This window comes from Echinops telfairi, unplaced genomic scaffold, assembly GCF_000313985.2.
Source record: "Echinops telfairi isolate 266 unplaced genomic scaffold, ASM31398v2 ScPeMD7_17;HRSCAF=63, whole genome shotgun sequence".
NCBI classification, from domain to species: Eukaryota; Metazoa; Chordata; class Mammalia; order Afrosoricida; family Tenrecidae; genus Echinops; species Echinops telfairi.
In genome coordinates this window covers 9,409,884-9,428,866 of record NW_022103914.1, presented here as the reverse complement: position 1 = coordinate 9,428,866, position 18,983 = coordinate 9,409,884, and the positions used below count along the sequence as shown (strand labels likewise).

General features: G+C 42.6%; 1 protein-coding gene across 1 annotated transcript in view; it reads right to left on the bottom strand.

Moving 5' to 3' along the window:
* Positions 1-18,983, bottom strand: part of ATP13A4 (ATPase 13A4) — a 153,026-nt gene that overhangs the window by 133,679 nt on the left and 364 nt on the right. The window lies entirely within an intron of this gene.

Here is an 18,983-nt window from a genome sequence, read left to right as displayed (position 1 = left end):
TCATCCTTCTCCCTAAGAGTGGCTGGTGGGTTTGAACCACTGACTTGTGGGTTAGCAGCCCAACTTGTAACCCGCATCACCACCAAGGTTCCTTTGAGTTATCCAGATAGGCTCTAAATGCATGGAGGAGAAGACCATGTGTGAGACAGAGGCAGAGACTGGAGCTTTGCCGCCAAAAACATAGGGCACATCTAAAACCGCCAGATGCAAAACAGGCAAGACAAACTTCTTCCAGAGAGTTTCTGCAGGGTGGGGCTCTGCCAACACCTGGGTTTTGAACTTTTGTCATCCAGATCTGTCAGAGAATACATTTTTGTGGTGCTAAGCTATCTAACCTGTGGAACTTTTTACAGCAGAAACAAAAATCAAACACAACTGTAACCAATCCCCCGATCTGTATGTCTACAGTGAAACCTGTAAGAATGTCAATTTGCCTGACTGCCTTGCTTTTCCTGGTCTCACAAGGGTTCCACCCCAGACTTCACAGTTTTATCACATTTCCTTTGTTCTCTGTAAGCGGAAGCCAGTTGTAGTCTCCTTCTCTAATCAGTTTCTATTGACACACGTGTCAGCTTTCACAGGTTTGACTTCATTTGATAACTTGAATGAAACAGACTCATTCTGAAAAAGAAAAAAGAACCACAAATAAATGCACCTGCAAATGAAATAGGTACCTTGAATAGCCCGACAACTATACAGAAAATTAAATACATGCTTGTTGAACTCCAAGTTAAGAAATCTTGAAACTGCACAGTCTTACTGGACAATTCTTCCAATTGGTTAAACATGAATTGTGTCGATTTAATACAATCTCTTCCCAAAAAACAGAAAAGGAGAAAACTTTCCCCAAATCGTTTTATGGGGTTGGCATTACTCGGCTAATTAAACTAGACAAAACCGGTACAAAAAAATAATAAAACAAGACCAAAGCAACACCTGCAGATCCAAATCCCCAGGAAGAGAGAGGCAAAATCTTTAAGAAAATATTAGCCAACAATATAGCAATTTATGAAAATACCTCATAATATTGCAACATGTCCAAATGGGATATACTCCAGGGATAGAAGCCTGGTTTAATCATTGAGAGTCAATCGATAGAATTCACAATGCTAACAGACTGAAAAAGGTACAAGTCACCTAATCATTAACTAATAAAGAAAATGTAAACAGCTGTTTATGATAAAAAGTTAGGAAGAGAAGAAACCTTTTCAACTTGAGATAAAGCATCTACAAAACATCTAGCATTATGATTAATGATTAAAAGCAATGTCTTTTAAAAGGCAAGGATTTCAACTCTCACCACTTTTACTCAACAAACGACTGAAACTTCTAATTAATTGATCATGGCAAGAAAAAGACGTCAGCGCTGTATGGTCAGAAAGGAAGAAATACAACTATTCCTACTTGCAGATGATATCTCATTTTGATGTAAAAAAATCCCAACGAATCTACTAAACTACTCCTAGAGCCAATACATGAGTTCAGTAACTACCCAGTAAATACAAGATGAACACGCAACAGTCTATTGTTTTTCTGCATACTAGTAATGAACGTAGAATTGACAAAGCAGTTTAATAAGCACTCAAAAATGAAATCTTTACATTAAATCTAACAGAACACATACAGTACTTGTATGCCCCAAACAACAAAATTTTGATGAGAGACACATCAAAGATTTAAGTAAACAGAGAAGCACACTATGCTCATGAATTACAAGACTCCGCATCCTCAAATGTTAATTCTTCCCATGTTGATACGTAGATTTAATAAACGCTTATCAAAACCACAATAAGACTTTTGTATCTATAGACACATAAATGTGTACATAGACACGACTGTCATAAAATGTAGATTAAAATGTAAAGGAAGTAGAATAAGCAATTTTATAAAAGAAAAACAGAGGAATCTGTCTACTTGATTTCAAAACTGTTTTGAAGAGCTGGAGAGCTGCGGTAATCAAAACGGTGGGACTTTGGTGAGACAACAGATATGGATTAACAGAACAGAATAAGAAGACAAGAAGCAAACCTACACAAATCAGCCCAGCTGATTTTTGAGAGAGATGCAAAGGCCATTAAAAGGAGGAAAAATAGTCTTTCCCCCCATTGGTGCTGGGACAATTTGACAACTATTGGGAGGAGGAAGCAGTAAACGTTGACTTAAGTTTCATTCTTTATACAAAAATTAAGTCATCGTGGAGCACAAACTTCAATGTAAAACAATTGAACTATGAAACCTAACTATAAAACAGGTGGTTTTTTTTAAATAGAAGAAACTCTTGGTGCTCCAAACCTAGGCAAAGTGCTCTTAACTTAGCATTAAAAGCACAATGCATGATGTATGTATGGATTGTGATAAGAGTTGTATGAACCCCCAATAAAATGATTAAAAATAAATAAATTTTTAAAAGACAATACATAAAAGAAAAAATTATAAATTGGACTTCATCAAAATTAAGGTTTCTTTCTATAAAAAAGCCTCTTAAGGGAAGAGAAGATGAGCTGTAAGAGAAGAAAATATTTGCAAACCACATGTTCAATTAAGCATGGATATCTAGAATAAAATAAAGACTTCTCAAAAGTCAACAGTAAAAATAGCAAACATCCAGTTTAGAATATGTGGAAAGGCATGAAGGTCCAGATGGCAAATAAACACATGAAAAGGTATTTAGAAAAAACTGCAAATTAAAACCGCAGTGTTCTCATACTGCATAAGGAGGACTTAAAAAAGGGAGCACAACAGAGGCACGGCGGCTATTAGCAGGGCAGGAAGCAGCGCATCACTCAGACACATTGCTGGTGAGGATGTGAAATTTGACGGCCACTCTGGACAATTGTTTGTCAATTTCTTAAGAATCTTAACGTGTCACCGTCACTTATGCTCATGGCCATTTACCCTGGAGAAGTGAAAACGTAAGGGAACAAAAGTCTGCACACACAGGTTACAGTGGCTTTTTTAATGAGACTCAAATACTGGCCACCCCACAGTCTCTTTTGCTAGGTGAATGGTGAAGTAGTCCACAACATGGAGTTCCTACTACACCACAAACAAAAGAAAGTCACACACGGCCCTGGGGGCAGTCTCCACAGCTTTCTGCTTAGGGTGGGAAGACATTCGAAGGCACATGCCCCAAACCACACCACATGTAGAGTGGAATTAAACACAGAGTGTGTTCAATTGGACAGAGGTGTCTGGAAGGATGGAGATGGAAAATACATGGGAACAGTTTTTAAATGCTTGCGGTGTTGGCCAGGAAACTCATTTTTGATGTATGGCCCCAGAAGACAAAGGAAGTAGGATGAATAAATTGAGTCCATTGAAGCTTAATCAGCATAAGGGAGAATGGTTTTGTTTTGTTATTTTGTTACATAATCTGAGTCCATTTTATTTTATTTTTTTATTTTTAATCATTTTATTAGAGGCTCATACAACTCTTAGCACAATCCATACATACATCAATTGTGTAAAGCACACGTGTGCATTCATTGCCCTCATCATTCTCAAAACATTTGCTCTCCACTTAAGCCCCTGGCATCAGGCCCTCATTTTTCCCCCTCCCTGTTCCCCCCTCCCTCATGAGCCCTTGATAATTTATAAATTATTATTTTGTCATATCTTGCCCTGTCCTGCCCTGTCCAACGTCTCCCTTCACCCACTTTTCTGCTGTCCGTCCCCCAGGGAGGAGGTCACATGTAGAAGGGAGAATGTTTTTAATAGTTAGCTCTGTCTTATAAAGAAATGGTTGGACATATTAAGTTGCCTTCTCTAAGGGCCTTTCGGGAGAGGCCATTCCCTGGAAAAGGGTATCAGGCTTGGTACCGCAGAGGGGCGATGCTAAAAGAGGTCCCTGGACAAGATGGATTGATACCGTGGCAGCAACCCTAGGCTCAAACAGAACAAGGCATGGGACGGGGCAGTGTTTTGTTCTGTTGTGCTTAGGATCGCTATGAGTCAGAACTGACAACAACAAAGGCATTTAAGAAAAGTTAGTGAGTTAAGGACAGGAGGTGGTCAGATCAATGCTGGAGAAACCGCGACCCTGAGATTCCATGAGTCTATGGAACAGGTGAAATGGGTCTTATATAATTTTGTCACCTACTTCTCTAAATTCTAGTCCTTATTTACATTAGGATTTGTGTACTATTTCATATAATTTGGGAATATAACTATAAGTAACTATGTTCTTTCATCATGGGCTCATCTACTTATTCAAATACACATGCATGGCTTATCTACTGTGTGTCAGCATTGTTCTCGATGTTTGGAATACCGCAGTGAAGAGTTGATCAACAAACTCTCTCCCTGCCATCGGTCAATGCTGACTCATAGCGACCCCTGTGGATTTCTGACTCTGTAACAGTTCACTGGAGTAGAAAGCCCAGTCTTTGATTCTCAGAGTTGCTGGTGGTTTTGAACTGTCGACCATGTGGATAGCAGCCCAATGCATAACCACTACACCATCAGGCCCCCACGATCAACAGATTATTAAACATAAATTGAAAAGTATGTCCTCCTTGGGGTAACAGAATATCCAATGAAATGCTTCACCCTTCAGGTCTGGAACTGAATTCACTCCTGCGCTAGAATAATCAATCATTTAAGGTCAAAGGGGCATCCTTTAGTGGAGGATACAGTTCCGAGGGTTAGGAAAGAAGGAGGAATGGGCACCGGAAACGCAGGAAGGAAGTGAAAGCAGTGGTGGAACATTGGAGGGATTGCAAAGGAGAAGCCGAAATACATTGCGCATGAATTGTTGAGTGCAAAGCTAATGGTTTTCTCTGAAAAACTTCACCCAGTTCACAATAACAAGTATAAATATACAAATAAAACTGTAATATATGTATCATTTTATTTATATATATGGAAGAGATTTTTAAATTTTTACATGTGGGATACATCTATATGCATTCGTTTTTATTTGCCTTGTCTTTTTTTTTTTTTAATTTCCCTTGGTCAACTCAGTTGTACAGGGACTCTATAGGTAATTATTTCACTGTTGTTTAAGCTCAAAGTAAATTTTTTCCTGCACAAGACCTCGTCCGAAGGTTGAGTTCAAAAGGGAGATGATTGGGTTTTTCTCCCCATCGGGCTGAGAGCTTCACAATTGTCTTTCTTACAGCAAGAACCACAGGGGATAGAATTTTATACCAAGATAATAAGAATTCTCATTTTTATTTGTTTCTCCTGCAGTAGAAGCAGCAGGGGGGAGCGACATAGGAAACATTTCTGAAATGAAATCTGGAGGCCCACTGTTGGTTCCCATCATCCCGCACACACGTGTCTGCCATGGTCAGAACTGATCAGTTATGTGCACATGAGGTCATTGGCCTACAAACCCTTTAAGTAAAGAGAAGCTCGACACCCTCCGACTTAAACACACTCTCACGACACCACCAGGGCTCCCGGGAACAGAACCCGAGAACGGAAAATGTTAAGGATCGTCTTAGGTAACAGTCAGACAACTACAATTCAGTTATGTGAGTTACTTAGGCAGTGTCTGTAAATTCACTCAGAATCAAAAACATATGTCCATGCTGATATCTGTTTTTAGTTTGGGCAACAAGTAAATGTCATTTAAATAAGTTCATTGGAAAATTTAATCCAAAACGCCAGGGAAAGCCTATAGTGGGCATATGAAAAAGAAAGCAGTCATCATAAACGTACATATCAATCAACCAGTCTTGCCAAACTAACTTCATCTATACTTTTGATTGTTAACCCTATCTGATTGATTTGGACAATGTGAAACCCACAGTGTATCTGATTTCCAAAGGGCTTTCACTTTTCAAGATAGTTTTATTAGCATATAATTCACATTTTGTTCCATTTTATTGTTTTTCTTTTCGAAGAGTTGTGCAGACATCCCCACAATCCGTTTCAGAACAATTTCTTCTCATGCTCATTGTTCACGTTCCATTTCTCCCCACCTTCCCCAGCTATGTCCCTCGGTAATTATTTATTCCGTGACTGTCTCTATAAATTTACCTGTCCTGCATTTCACGTACAGAAAATCATGCAAGGTGATCGATAACTGTCAACTGTGATCAGAGGGGATTCACCAGAGGCTTAATCGATGAGGGGACCCTGAAAATGGATTTTGGGCTTTCACTTCCATCCATAGCCTTCTGCACACTACACTGTGTGACAGGAATTCAAGCTATGATGCCATTCCCTCCTTAGGACTTGAATTTTATTATTTATAGTCCTTGGATCACACAGGTTGGTGTGCTACTCCCATGTGGACTTCGTTGACACCTCACTTAGAGGGATTCTTGTGTGAAAACAAGCCTTTAAGACACCAGATACTGGGCAATGAATATACAAATGCGCTTTACACAATTGATGTGTGTATGGATTGTGATAAGAGTTGTATGAGCCCCTAATAAAATGATTTTTTTTTAAAAGACACCAGATACTATTCTTTCTGATAGCCAGGCACCATCTGCTTTCTTCACCGCAGTTTGCTATAGCAACCATATCTGCTGTGATCACTTCATGAAGTTGAGTATCAAGTAATAAGAACTAATTGGTTGGGGATAGAATTAAGTGTAAGCCTAAAATCCATTCATATATCTATGGTTTAACTATGTCTCAGGATCACTTTAGAGACGTGATAGAAAACATTATAACTGATTCCCCTGGGGGATAAGGTAATACTATTGATAGTGTCATTAATTTAGCCAATGGTGTAGAATTTGAAACATTGTTAAGAAAAGAAAATGATACCAGTAGAGACCAGCTTCAGCCGAGAGTCTATCTTGTGGACTTCTGCTTTTGCTTAGAATATAGAATGGTACAAAGAGTATCACTCCCACCTAACAACCAGAAAAGGCCCACCCCCAAAGCCTCTGGTCATGGAACAGATTCTGACCCATGTCGACACTATATAGGATTTCCAGGTGTCTACGTTGCTATGGAAACAGAGAGCCTCGTTCCTCTCCCACGGAGTGACTGGTGGATTTGGAGCCCTGCATTTGAGGTTAGCCGACCAATCCGTACTTCGCAGGTTCCCGACCAGGGTTCCCGACAACCAGGAAAAACCCTGCAATATTACAAATGTCCCTGAGCCCATCAAACAGTCCAGGTTTCAATTCAGTCAAGTAAAGAAAACTTAAAAACCAAATATCACAAACCTCTCTAAGAAGAAACAAGATGAAGCCGCGATTTCAATATTGAAAGAACATCAGAGAAAATGATGACCGCCATACGAGATGGCAAGAAGAACCCAGCCAAATATTTACTATATCCTTCAGAGCCAAGAATGGGCCGAGTGTCCATTTGTAATCTCAGAGGGTCCCAGGCACAATAAGAGTTCACCTCCACTTACAAGTTCATCACAAATATCCATTGGTGCTCATGAGAAAGACTAGGGCCGGGGAGGATCCCAGAAAAAGCATTCCCTGAAGACTCAATTGTATTGGAGGAAGCTCACGGTTACAGACTGAATTCCCCTCCCACTGCCCTTACCTCTTCTCTCCTACGACTTATGTGGGTGGGCTAGGGGCAATAATTGACATGTGTCAATCAATTACTTCTGGGTAGGAAACACACTTCTAGGACATAAGAAACAATTCAGCGATGGAATCAGAAAGGATAGAAGCAACAGTCCTCCCCCACTTGGGGAGAGGCAGATTCCCATCCTGCTACCAGGATTTGACAATCAAAACAAGCCCAGAAATTGCTGGAGGAGGGACAGGAGGCTCCTGCCTAAGGTCCGCTACAGCTATAAGACAGAGTTTGGACAAGGGAAACCAGGAACCCTCTCTATCACCAGCCTGAAGGACCCTGGTGGTGGGGGAGTTACAAGTTGGGCTGTGAACCACAGGTAAGCAGTTTGAAACCAGCAACTACTGAAAAGGAGAGAGATGAGGCTTTTTACTCCCGTGAAGCGTCTTACTCTCGTCAATTCACGGGGGCAGTTCGATCATGCCCTCTCGGTTTGCCCTGAGTGGGAAAGGACTCCACAGCGATGAGCTTGGCTTGGGGTCTTGGACCACCACCATGCGCCTGCTGTGGTTACCGGCTGCCCCCACTCACACTAGCACTGCCCTCAGTGAAAGGAGACCCTCCTGGCCCCAAAGGGGATCACCAGGACTTCCCTCTTTGTCTGAACACTAACAAAATCTCTTCCCCACCAAAGCCACCTAGAAGCCTCCCGTGACAGACGGGTGGGGGCGGGACAGGAGGTACACTAGTCCGAAAGCAAATACGGAGCAGCAGCACAGAAGAGGAGAATGTGGCCAGTGAGCTGCCATCGCCCTCACATGAGATGAGGTAAGCATATCCCGTGCACATGAAGAAAGAGTCCTTCGGGGATGCCGGCGTGCATGAATGGTTGAAAACTGAAGGGGCGAGCGGAATCTGATCCTAGCGCCTGTAACACTTCTCATTTCTATGAACTTAGGAGAACTCTCTGTTGCTTTTATAAACAGAGACCTGGAGGTTTCCTTGTTCACATCTCAAAATGAACTCGTCAGTATCAAATGGTCATTAAACTAATATGCATTAATTTTGGCCTATTTCGTAGAAGTTTTCATAAGAGCCTAACGCAGTGCAGAGAGGAGCGCTGGTGGAGTGGGTGCCTGTTGGTCTACTAACCACAAGGACAACCGTCTAAAACAACCACCTCCTGCTCCACGGGAAGCGGACGAGGCTTTCTACTCCCATGAAGAGTTATAGTCTCGGAAATTCACATGGGCAGTTCCACCCTGGGCTACAGTGTCTCTGTGAGCCAGCGCCAATTCAATGGCAGTGAGTTTGGTAAGGCAGTTCAGAGTAGGAACTCTGGAGTCAATTTGTCTGGGGTCAAATCCTGCGTTTGTGATTTAAATGCTATAATTGTTCACCACCTCCATTTGTGCAATTGGGCCTCACACTCCAATTAAGTAAGTAAAGGAGAGAGAAATCAGTAGCACTTGTACGAAACTCTCCAACTGACCTTCTCAGTCATCTACGAAATAAACTCAGTTAACTTGGAAGACGTGGGCATGACATAAGATGCGGGCCTTGCAACAATAATTCCCCATCTGTTTTGAGAAAAGGGTAACTGCATGATTCTAATGAGAAACTATCAAAATAGGAACTCAAACCTAGTGCAGATAAGGAAGTGATGGAGATCCAGGAGTCCCTAGAATCTAGTGACTCGATTATAAACCTAGATTATACACCCAAACCAAACTCACTGCCACCGAAAGAGCTTCTACTCACAGTGACCCTGTGGGGCGGAATAGAACTGTCTCTGTGGGTTTCTGGGAACAGAAAACCTCATTTTTCTTCAATGGAGTGGCTACTGGGTTTGAACTACTCACTGTTTAGTTAGCAGCCCAACACAAAACCCACCAGGGCTCCTCCCAGACTAAGGCAGTCAGGTTGAAGGTAGGATTTAGCGAGGTTTCTTTTTGTTCTTGTTTGATGGATGGGCAGTAGTATTCTGATGACCAGGCAGCAGCCTGAAAAACTTGTCTGGTTGAGAAAGCACATACAGTTGACCCTATAACAACATTAGTTTGAATTTATACATTATTTTTATCCCCAGTAAATATACTGGAAGATGTTTTAGCTATTTGCAGCAATCTGAAAGAAAAAAAAAAACTCACAGGCAAACCATGTAGCCAAGATCATTGAAAATTTTAAGAAAAAGTAAGAATATCATGAATGCATAAAATTTATGTAGATCTTCATCTACTTTATTATGTTCTATCAAAAAATATACACAAATCTATTATTAGATGTTCAATTTTATTGCAGCACACACACACAAACACATATAGACCATATTTGGCACCATTTGCAGTCAAGAGAAATGTAAACAAACATAAAGATGTGGTGCTAACTCAAAGCTGTATAAAATCAACTGCAGTACATACAGTAATGATCCCATAGCCTTTGGGTAGATTGTAACCTCCAACCTCGGCATTAGCTGCTTACAACATTAACTATGTGACTATCCAAATGCTTCCCATTATCTTTAGTTCAGAATTATCCCCTAGCAGTGGCTGAAAGAAAAAGTCACACAAGATGAGTTGGCCTCCAGGCTAAACTATCGTATTATGCAACGCTGAACGTAAATGTCCACTCCCTCAAAACAACACCCTAACTTTCCACTCAAAAGCAGCAAGTAAACATTTACATCTAAGTGCTTGGATGCCCTCTCTACCCAACCTTAAGTCTTGGACCCTTTGTTGTGGAACTGGCTGCAAAACATTGTTCTTCCCTCACAACAGCATCTTCGGTACACTGATTCTTGAGAATGGAATTCTGGAGTTTCAAAAGTCTCCAGTCAGGGCTCCCCCAGAAGCTAGTAGATTCTGGTAATGCTAACACAGTTTCAATCGTCCAGGCCCTCGTGTGTGAGGTCGCTGGAATCAGAATGTCCTGGCCTAGGGGACATCATATGACTCTGAAAGAAAGCAGAACACCCGGTCTCCTCTCTGTTCTTGCTCCATCGGCTTATCTGGGGCACAGTTGGGCTCATTGTCCAGAAGAGTAACCTGAGGCTGAAAGGGGATGTGGGGAAGCAGCGTTCTAAGGCGCCTTTCAACTTTAACCAGGCTGTGGTTTCAGGAGCTGCACTATGGTTTGCATGGGTACATCCAGAAATAACTGGGAGCTCTGGAGTGGGTGGCCCCACGCTGACTGGTCTTCACTCATATCTGGGTCTCTCATCATCCCACCAGCTCCTTTCAAGGCCAAGTCCCTGCACTCTGTGGTCCAGAGGACCCTGTAGGTTTAGCACTGGTTAATCATTCACCCCTTCATTCAACAGTAATTTACGCAGCAACAGCTATTGACTCCCCATTCTCCCTGAAAATAAAGTCTGCAGACAGATTTTCTTTTCCTTGGCTAAAAACAAAACAAAAGAAAAACACAATTCCTTGAAAAACTCAAGAGTGATCAATTAAATTTCACTGTGTCACAGTGATTTGATCCAACTGTTTGTGTGTTAGGAAGGACCTTGGGACCTCTCGGCATTGTTCACGGAGTCAAACCCCACCCTGAGGATAGAGTAGTAGGGCCTTTACGGGACAAAAGCAGACTGCCATCTCTTTCTCCTGTGGACCAGGGAGATGCTGGGTTTGAACCTCCATCACTTTCCCCACTGTGTCCCCAGGGCTCCTTGATTCCAAGCAGTAAAACCTTCTCTCCACTTTGTAAGGGAAGTAAAGTCTAAGTGAGATAAGCATGACTTGCTTGAAGTTGTAAAGAGCATGTGTGAAATGGCAAAGCCAACACCGAAACACTGCTCCCCAGTTTCCTACGGTGTTTGGTTTGTGTGTGTTCTTTATTTAACTCCCCTCCACTTCTTTTTCCACGATAAACAATTAAACAATTATTAGATGTTTAATCAACAAAGCCAAGGGACAGTAAACAACTATGGTTATGGCAGACACTGAAGCCATACATGGCCTGCCACTTCACCAAAGGAAACTGGGCGCATCATGGAAACGAACTGTGCTTCACTGTCCTCATTTGCAAAATCAATTTCCCGTACGGTTGCAGCGAAGATGAAATTAAGATAGGTGACATTCGTATTTCCAGGCCTGGCCCCTATCGATGGCCATCGAAGTGTTTGCTGGTATTCGTTCGGTCCCACTCCCAGCATGTTCTTGTTTCTCCCTGCAGTCGTCAAACGGGCCCACAATCTGTCCCCACTGTCAATGTCTACACTATCAAGGCATTCTTATGTACTCTTCAGCCTGCTCACATCTTCTCCCTCACCCGCAAGCTATGGATTATCAAGTCTCTTGAATTTGACCGCTAAATCTCTCAAATCCCTTCTCTTCACAGCATCCTCTCTGACAAGGGTGTACCTTAGTCATGATCATCTCACCTGGCCTATCTCAAGTCCTTCTCACCGGTCCTTCCTCCAACCAACGTAGCTCACGGCCTGACACCACAGTCTCCAGAAGGCAAATCTGATCATGCAGTTGCTTCAAGAACCTTCTAGTGGCCACTACTCAGAAAGGGAGGCCAGGGGTGGCTGCCCAGCTCCAAGACTGTACCATCAGTGCCCCTGGATTGTACGGGTAGAAACTCATAAATTGGCATAGGTTTCTCTATGGGTTTTCTTTTTCTTTCTCAACTACAACAACCAACATACAGATAAAATGCAATTATTTTGAAGATTGAAGATAAGAGCTTCCAGTGGCTTCCCTCCTTCTGGCTCCGAAGCCAGCATCGCGTCAGTTCTGACCAAGCCCAGCTTCACCCTCAAAGCTTGTAAACGAACACGTCTGGAGGGAGGGCTCAGCATCACTTTTTTTCTACATTCCCCCATATTATTGTGGTACAATTCTTTCCAGGACCAAAACTTGGGCATGATGCCAGACCGTAGAACATGTTAGGATGTCTTAGTCCAAAGTCCTTCACGATTGGCCTCAGCTACCCCTCGAAAAAAATTAAATGTCTTGTTTGTGCTTGAGGTTTTCTTCCACTCTGCATGCATAGGCCACATACGACCCCGGTTATATCATACTTGTCTGCATCCTGGGTATTCCCACCTCAAGCTTGCAAAACAGCTTTATAGGCATGTGATCTGTTGTCTCATGGCCTCCTCCTGGTGCCCCATCCCCACCCCCACCCCCACACAGAGGCCCTGTGTTTGGCTTAGTACTCTATTGCCATCCCCAAATCTCTCATCCTTGATAAGCATGAGGCACATCATGTTTACTTTGCACAGGGAGGCACAAGTCATGTAGTCAGTCCTGCTTGCTCCTTGGGAAGCAAGCTTGTTTGTTACCCACTTCACACTCCTTGTGGTGAGTGCAGATCACGGTCCAGAGAAAAGACCAAAACCAAATACCCAAACAGTGAGTCAATTCGGACTAATAGGAACCCTCTAAGACGGTAGCATGGCCCCTGTGAGTTCGGAAGACTATAATTCTTTTGGGGGAGTGAAACACCTCATCTTTCCTCCTCAGAGTGGCCAGTGGTTTCCAATGTCTGACCTTGCGATTAGCAGCCCAAGTCCAAACCACTGGGCCACCGGGGCTCCTCCCTGATGGTTGCACAGGGAGGAGCCTGTTGATCTGCCGCCCTTGTCCACACTAAGGCTTGGGCAGTTCTTGTGTGCCCATTAACCCACCAGGGCTCCTTTGGCACAGAGTAGAGGTTGGTAACTATTTGCTGAGTTCCCACACAAATAGATGAAAAGATAGAATAATGTATCTTATGGGAAAATAGTGACACGGCTAATTACTCGCTGCCACTGAGTTGATGGCAACTCATAGTGAGCCTACAAGATAGGGTCAAACAGGTACCCTTGTGAGTTTCCCAGACTGTGATTCTTGACAGATGTAGAAAGCCCCATCCTTCTCCTGTGGAGTAGCTGAGGGTTTGGAACTGCCAACCTTGAGGATCAAAGCCCAGTGAGTACCCACTTGGTGGCACAGTGGTTATGTGCCGGGCTGAGATCCACAAGGTCACTAGTTTGAAACCACCAGCCACTCCACTGAAGAAAGACAGCGTTCCACTGTGGTCAGCAGTTACCCTCTCAGAAACTCTCAGAAACTCACAGAGGCAGTTCTACCCTGTCCTTTAAGGTCACTATGAGTTGGCATCAACTCGATGTCAGTGAGTTTCACTTCTGTTTTATTTTGGGATTTTCGTATGGCTAATTAACTTAGAAAAAGAACCTCAGTGTATGCTCAGGGGAAATGCTCAGAGATAATAGACACACAGGCGTATGGGGCACTCCAAACAAATGGCTTACGCTTTTCTAGGTTTCCCTCTACCTCACTCTTACAGTTTGTCTCTTTGCACCCTGCTGCCTCCTTGCTCTTCTCAGAATGCAAAGTTGCGTGTTACCGGGGCTGGCAATCCATCCCATTGATCAAGTATATGCCCTGAGTGCTTGTGCCAAGCCCTGTGCTAAATTCTGGGGGTTGTGGCAAGAAAAAAGGGAGGCAATGGAAAGGTGAATCAGGCAGGGTCCCTGCCTTCAACAAGCAATTCAATCGCACGCCTCCAGGGTGCGAAGATGTTTGGCTTCACGGGAGTTCTGCAGCAATGAATCGAGAATAAAGCCCTTGGACTTGGCCACTCGCCCAGCTTCCTGAACATTGCAACTGACAAAATGTCTCAGCCTGAGCACAAGTCCTCCACTATGAGATGTGTGGGCTGGCTAGTTAGCATTGGCAGTCAACTTGGAGGGGCTCAAGGCGCATAATAAATAAGTGGCTCTTGAGGTGGGGGAGGTGCTTTTGCTCCTGGGAGTTAGAAAAGACAAACATTGCCTATTAACGTGAGCCAATAATGGGTGAGGACACATGTCCGTAGCTCATGTAGAAGGCATGACAGGACACTCTAGGTACAAAAGACTGCATGCTGCCCTGCTGCCATATGACATCAGTCGGTGCAGCACCACGTTTTTGCTGAATTCTGACAAATGGCAGGGACGTTTAAAAAGAATTTGCACAATCACGAGCTAAGTGGTTAACTAGTTTTTGTTGTTATATTGCCTAGTTGTAGATAATAAAACTATAAGATTTTAGAAAAATATATATGCCCAATAGATATATAGATATGTATTCAGCTTCACATTAAGGAAATACAAGACTTGTAGCAATAAAGTCTTCTAGCTTCCCAAATGGGCTAAAGCTAAATCAGACTGATAGTATTCAACATTGATAAGGGTGGCAAAGAATGCAAGTATTTCCAAAAATGGCTGCTGATCAGAATCTAACCTGGGACAATCTTTTGGGAAGGTAATGTGGCATTATGTACCAAATGAAATGTAAAATACGTGGGCCCTTTTTTGTAGCAATGACACTTTTAGTATCATGTTCTGAGGAAATTATCTGACAAACAGGTAGAAAATGCACGTATAAAGTTGTCCAGCAAAACAACAACAACAACAACAACAATTGGAAAAAGCATAAATATCCAACATGAGAAATTTACTTAATACAAAATAGTTCATCTACACACAATTTGAACATGAAAATGTTGCTCTGTCGCCATTGGCAAGAATGTATATCCATAATATATTTCTAGATGTAATGAAATGTCAGCTTAAAAAAAAGAGGCTATCTAGGTGAGGACTCTAATTTTTTGCTAAAATATATATATTTGTAAATATGTGTGTGCATTTTTAAAAAGAATAGATGGATTGATTTTATTTTTCCATGATGTATAAGTCAACAAACGGATATTTTCAAGTATAATATTTGTATTATATTTGGACATCTATGGGAGGAAAAAAAGAATCCATGAAGAAAGATATATATGCAATGCTATGCTGGATAAATACTTAACACCAGGGCTTCAAGTGGGGTAGATGGAAACTCTGATTGTAGCATTAACTGTTGCTCCTGGTAGATTTAGAGTTGCAAACGGGATGTTGCTGAATCTGGAGTTGGGAAGAAATGCACAGTACTGCACCACTGCAGGTAGCCTCCCATGATAAAGAGACAACAGGTGTCAATAATTTCAATCGCCTACTTAATTTTAAAAGGCTCTCGTTTCATTATCAGTGTAAAGGAGCATCACAAGATAAAACTATTGATCGCATCCTGGTGGTGAACTTGTGGATCATGTTGACATCCTTCTTTAGACTCTGATACACTGTTTTTCAATATTTTTGCAATGGACATTTGTGATTTATAGAATTATAGGTTTGTTTGTTATCCTTTGTGATAACTCTTAGGAGAAGGCTTTCATGAATCAGGACATATTGTAATTAAAGACATCTCTGCAGGCTTCATGGCAGTGTAACTAAAGATAATGGTGACCAGTGTTTGAATCAATGAGACCATGATCCCTGTGTTCAGTCCGAGTAAAAGGAAGCAAATGCTCGGGTTTCTGAGGCCTTCTAAGAAGAGGAAGCATGGGTTATCAGAATTCAAAGTGACTTGCGCTCCCAGTCAGAGCTATATTCTCACGTTATAAGTAAGGAAACTGAGTCTCAAGATGCGTGGGTGTTTTCTTAAAGTAAGCACTATGGCGCAATATATACGCTCCTTTGTAACATATAAATCGGTCTCTCTAGCTCATGAATAAGAGTTTATAATCCTCACGTGTCCTTATTTTTTGAGAAAAGATGACCTCATCTATGTGGAGTAGAGTTTACCCCATTGATTAATTATCTAAACCCTGACTCCTCCTAGCTTTCTTTAGATAATGCTGACTCTTCTCCAACCCTTTCTGCTTCTCAAAACATTTCTACATAGATCACCTCAGCTGATTCTCATAAGCTACCTGTGGGGCACATGGGATAAGAAGAGCATTCCTCTTTTACAGATAGGACACCTGAGACTAGAGAAGGCAAATGGCTAGCCCAGGCCTCAATTCCAATCACATTGCTCTCCAGTCCAGAGATCCCCTGAGTTTCCTCCCGGATGCCTTTCAAAGGTAGTCATCCGTCTGAAGCTCCTTCAAAGGTCCTTTTTCCCTTTGCTTTTTGTCCTTCAAATGAGTTATCTCTTGCCTCCGCTCCTGCTTTCTTTTGCACCCAGGGAGAGAACTGTCAGGTCACCTGGGTTGCTCCATATTCGCTGTTGCTTTCATTCTAGACCTGAAGAGAGACCCAGGCATCTTTAGAACCAGGAAATCCCTGTTCTTTTTGTATTTGACATGACAGCTAAGCCCTGGTGGATTGTTTTCTTCTGACATTTGATGTTCTGTCATCTCCATCATTAGAGGGATTACTTTTGCAAAGGTCCATTGGACTCAGTATGCATCATAAAGCAATAGACTGTAAGCAGTGTGATGTGACATATTTCTGACGTACTTAATCCCTTCTAAAAGGGATTGACATTCAAATCACTGAAGACAGACTTGCCTAGGAAGTTAAAAAACGCACACATAATGTATCAGATCCTATGGACTCTAAGAAGAAAAATGTCCTTAGCTTTTAAAAAAACTATTGTTATTATTATAGGAAGGAACATATTCTCCTGTTAAGTGTGCAATGTTCTCAGGAAGAAGTGGAAAAGTTATCAGATGCAGAGGCCGACAGAGCCCTGGGTGAACAAATGCATTAGAACAGGTTTCAGGGGAGCATTATAACAGATGCACCCACCACCGCTGCAGGAAGTCACTACTGGATTCTTTCAAACTTTGCCAACGCTCTCATTACCTCTGACTCCTGATGACCCCAGGTATGTCCCAGTAGGACTGAGGTCCACAGAATTTTCAATGGCTAAGGTTTCACAAGTAGATCACCAAACATTTCTTCAACTGTTACTTATGGGTGGCTCGGCATAAACCCACAACCCATAACCATCCCAGCCAGCAGTACTCCGGCCTCACACCTCAGCGTTTATTACTGACAGGAATGTGTGATGAATGAGTTAACTAGTCAGATAGAAGGGTTTGGTTTGGCGTTAACTATTGTCATGAATGTGACTTATTGGTTCACAGATAGTTGGTGAGTATGAAGTAGACATACGAATGCCAATTGAGACTTCCTTGAGATTTCTCACCAATTGACCGCTTCCCAGGAAACAGTGTCCTTTACAATATCAAAAGCCCTCTCCTAACTGGAATTTCAGCTGCATAGAAAGTGGGTTGTCACCTGGGCGGGCTTTTTTGTTTTGTTTTCCCGGGCATGTAATGAAGAAAGAGTAACTCTTAATAAGCTTGCTTTTTTGGAAATGCAAGGCAGGAGTGGAACAGGACGTGAGCTTCCTGGAACCAGGAATGTCTGCTAGGAAGTAGATGACTCTTCTGGAAAGACGCTGAAGAAAAAATGCAAAGGTGCAGAAAGGAGCTTACAGGAAACACTCGGGTGTGTCCCAACCTGAAGATTGAGGCAGGGGGGCGGAGGGTATTAGAAGACCCTGCCTTCTGAGGAAGACGTGTTCAAGAAGAGGAGAAGCTGTAACACGCGGGATCATGGACTCCCCACTGAAACACTGTTGGGAAGTCAGGGTGATCTCCCACTTGTGGCCAGAAGAGCATTTCTGGCTACCCTCTTGAAGGACTGGAAGACATTGCTATCTGAGTGTCAAATCAAGAAGAAGGAAGAGGATGGTTACACAGCCTCCTGAGCCAAGGTGCTTTTCAAGTCTCGAAAAATTCTTCAGCTTTGATAGTAGAAGGGATCTACCCTTGAAGGTCCAAAAAATGTTGTTGCTACAGGAACAGGTAAGCAGATTAAACTTGAAAGACCAGTTTAAGAACAAAGAATTTAATAGTCAGGGCGAAGGCAATTAACCAAGAAAACATTTAAAGTAAATATCTTTGGGGTTTGTTATTCAGATATTAATTCCAGGAAGATAAAATGCTATTATAGAATGAGAGCATCCCATTTTCACATCGTAATTACATGATTACCAGCATAAGGGATGGTGAGTTCACAATTACCACAAAGACCTTATTAAACTGAAGCACCCATTTCTAACTCTGCCCTGATTACATTGTAATTGAGAAATACGTCCTGCCATCCAGCGAGAACATCGAGAGCATGAACCTCGTCTTTGCTTCCCCTACAGTTGCTCCGATGGGGAGACCGGGCAAAGGCAGCTTTCTGTAACCAGTTCCTACCGTGAGGGATCCGCAAGCCCAAGTCCCCAAAGTCAGCAGACATGTGTGCAGGCTGATCATTGTGAATATTGTATACCTTTTCCTGTCCGACAGCCCTGTGCAGACAGGTATGGGAAGAGAGAAGAAGGTCAAAGACCCAGGATCAGATGGCTCCCTTCCTGGGGTCAGGGATGCCCTGCTCCTGACGAGTTTGGAACAGCACTAGCTGGGCGCCCCAGAAAGTGGCTTTGTGCGGAGTCCGCCCCCTTTGTGCTTTGCTGAGGAAGAAAACATCGCTTGATACAAATGAAAACAGTATTTTCTTTCCAGCAAATGTCTGCGGTCAGAGGATACATTTATGGGGACAGAGAGATTTGTTTGGCATTACCTTGATCTCACATCATGGCAGAGTTGAACTGCAGAGAAGTGTGTGTGTGTGTGTGTGTGTGTGTGTGTGTGTGTGCCACGTGCACGCACAAGCATGAGTGAGTGTTGAGTCTGGGGAGCGGGCAGGGGAA